Here is a 2,261-nt window from a genome sequence, read left to right on the forward strand (position 1 = left end):
GGCCCGGGCCGAGCCACCCACGCTGAGGCGGAGGAGGACGGGGACAAGGTACGTCTTGGGCTCTAGCACCCACTGCCAGCTTGAGCCCTGCCTCACTCTACTCCCTGGGGATACCGCCCACTTTACCCTAACCCCCAAACTGGGACCGCGCGCCGGAGGAGGGGAATAGGAGTGCAGCACCGCTGCTCTAGACGCTGGGTACCCCTGCCCACTGCCAGTGGGTGGCCCGGTGGGGGCCAGGGAGGGCGCAGGTTGGTGCCCTCCATGCCCTTGGTTTTTTCCCCTGCCCCCTAACCCCCCTTCCAGGGCTTCTCAGTCCCTGAAGGTGGGATGGGTGGGGCAGAAGGCAGGCTGCTGGGGCTGGGCTGGAGCTGGGAGTGCGTTAATGATTAATATTGGACACAGTGGCCAGAGCCCTAGGGGAGGAGGGGCAGAGATCTCTCCTGTCTCCATCAGCCCTTCCCAGAAAGAGGGTCAAAGCAGGAGCCGGAGACCATAGTAAGGGATGGATCCCCTCTGCTGGGGGAAGGCCCTGACCTGTACCCCAGAGGAAGCAAAGCCACCAAAGAGAGGTTTGGGAGGGTAGGACAAACCCTGGCATCCAGGAGGGGTCCTATAGGAAATCCCACAGTTCCTCTTTCCTAGCCCAGTGCCCAGGAAGGGGGTCCAGCTTGGTCTGCCCTGTTGGTGCCAGGCCAGCATTTTGGTACCAGCACAGAGCACACTACAGACCGAGCCCTTCCCAGTGGGAACTGCCCCGCTCAGCTGCCCAGAGCCAGACAGGTGATGGGCACGTCTGGCTGCTGTAACCCACACCAGGGGGAAGGAAAGGGAGAGAGGGCAGCAGGCTTGACACCTGATCCCTGGGCTGCTGCAGTGACAGGTGACAGGTGCCATGAGAATCCTCCAGAGGGCAGAGAGGTGTGGAGGACTGTCCATTCCAGTTGAGAAAATCCAACCTCTTCCTTTACTGATGGGGTGACCTGAGACCCAGAGAGGGTGAGGCTTGTCCAGGGCCACACAGGGGGCACAGGAGGGCAGTCCTGGGCCAGAGCAGTCACTGTGTACGCACTGTTCCTTGTCCTGTGAAGGAGGCATTACTACCTATCCCCATTATCCAGAGGGGGATACTGAGGCTCAGGGAGATTCAGTGACTTGTCCAAGGTCACATGGCTCAGAGGTAGCTGAGCTGACTCCAAATCACAGGAGTGTTGCCCTGGCCCCCATTTCAGGACCCCAGCCCAACCCATGACCTCTCTCTGCTCCTTTGGGGTCCTGCCTTCTTGGATCTGCCTGGGCTGCCCCAAACCCTCAGCTCTGGACCCCTCCCCCTCGCCTCCCTGGCTCCCAGCTCCGCCTGACACTTCAGCGGGTGAGCAGGCTGCTACCCAGGGAGCAGAGACAACGAAGCCCTGTTCCCAGCTGCCACCTCAGCCTGCTTTATTCCCTGCTTGCTCAGGCAGAGCCCTTCCTGAAGGAAGCTCCCTGTGGACAGAGAACGCCTGGTCCCCATGCATCCCCTTCCCTTAATGGGTCTGATGCCCTCTTGTCACCCAGCAAGGGAGGAGTGTGTCCCCAACAGCCCCTCCCACTGGGTTCTGAGGGACTGGGTGTGCCACCCAGTGAAAGAGGCAATGATTAACCTGAGAGAATGATGCACAAATGGAATTCTGGGCCTGGCTGCAGGCTCCTGAAGGGCTCCTTGCTTCACTTTGACTGGGTGAGGAATATAGATGAGCCCTTTTAGGGGCTCCACATGACTCCAGGGCAGAGCAGGATGGAGCACAGGTGCCCATGGGGGTCATCAGGCTGGGGACTGCTGGAATCTCCAGGTGAGGGGCGATGGTGGGAGAAAGTGGGGGCCCAGAGGATGCCTGCATTCCCCCCTGCTAGTTCCGGCTCCTTGGATGGGGATGGTGTCCTTCTAGAAGTCTGAACAGACAGAGCCTGCTTCCCCACCAGGTCGGAGCTAGGAGGATCACAATACAATCAGAGGAGCTAACGCTGAGCGTGTGAAGGGCTCTGCGTGCCTCACAGCAGGCCTGTGAAAGCGTCATAGTACCTGCCAGTTTTTAGGAAACCAAGGCTCAGAGAGGGGAAGTCACTAGCCCAAGGTCGCCCAGCTGCGGGGTGGTGGAGCCAGCATTTGTTACCAGGGGAGTTTCCAGGAGTGGAGAGGTGGGTGTAGGTATCTCCAGCATTGTGCATTGCAAGTGTCAGTACCTTTTCACAAACCTTTATATTGTTTTTTTTTTTTTTTT

At 59.1% G+C, this 2,261-nt stretch overlaps 1 protein-coding gene across 10 annotated transcripts in view; it reads left to right on the plus strand.

Annotated features, from left to right (window-relative positions):
- The window catches only part of GAL3ST1 (galactose-3-O-sulfotransferase 1), a 21,908-nt gene continuing 19,647 nt past the window's right edge, over window positions 1-2,261 (plus strand). For 2 of the 10 annotated variants that reach the window (XM_011979073.1, XM_011979064.1), the window contains exon 1: window positions 1-48. The gene's annotated coding sequence lies outside the window, so the exon portion shown is untranslated. Of the gene's footprint in view, window positions 49-1,653; window positions 1,833-2,261 lie in introns of those variants that run through there. The other 8 variants (XM_011979077.1, XM_011979070.1, XM_011979067.1 and 5 more) reach the window with 6 other exon arrangements.

Source organism: Mandrillus leucophaeus, unplaced genomic scaffold, assembly GCF_000951045.1.
Source record: "Mandrillus leucophaeus isolate KB7577 unplaced genomic scaffold, Mleu.le_1.0 Scaffold2, whole genome shotgun sequence".
Lineage (NCBI taxonomy): Eukaryota > Metazoa > Chordata > Mammalia > Primates > Cercopithecidae > Mandrillus > Mandrillus leucophaeus.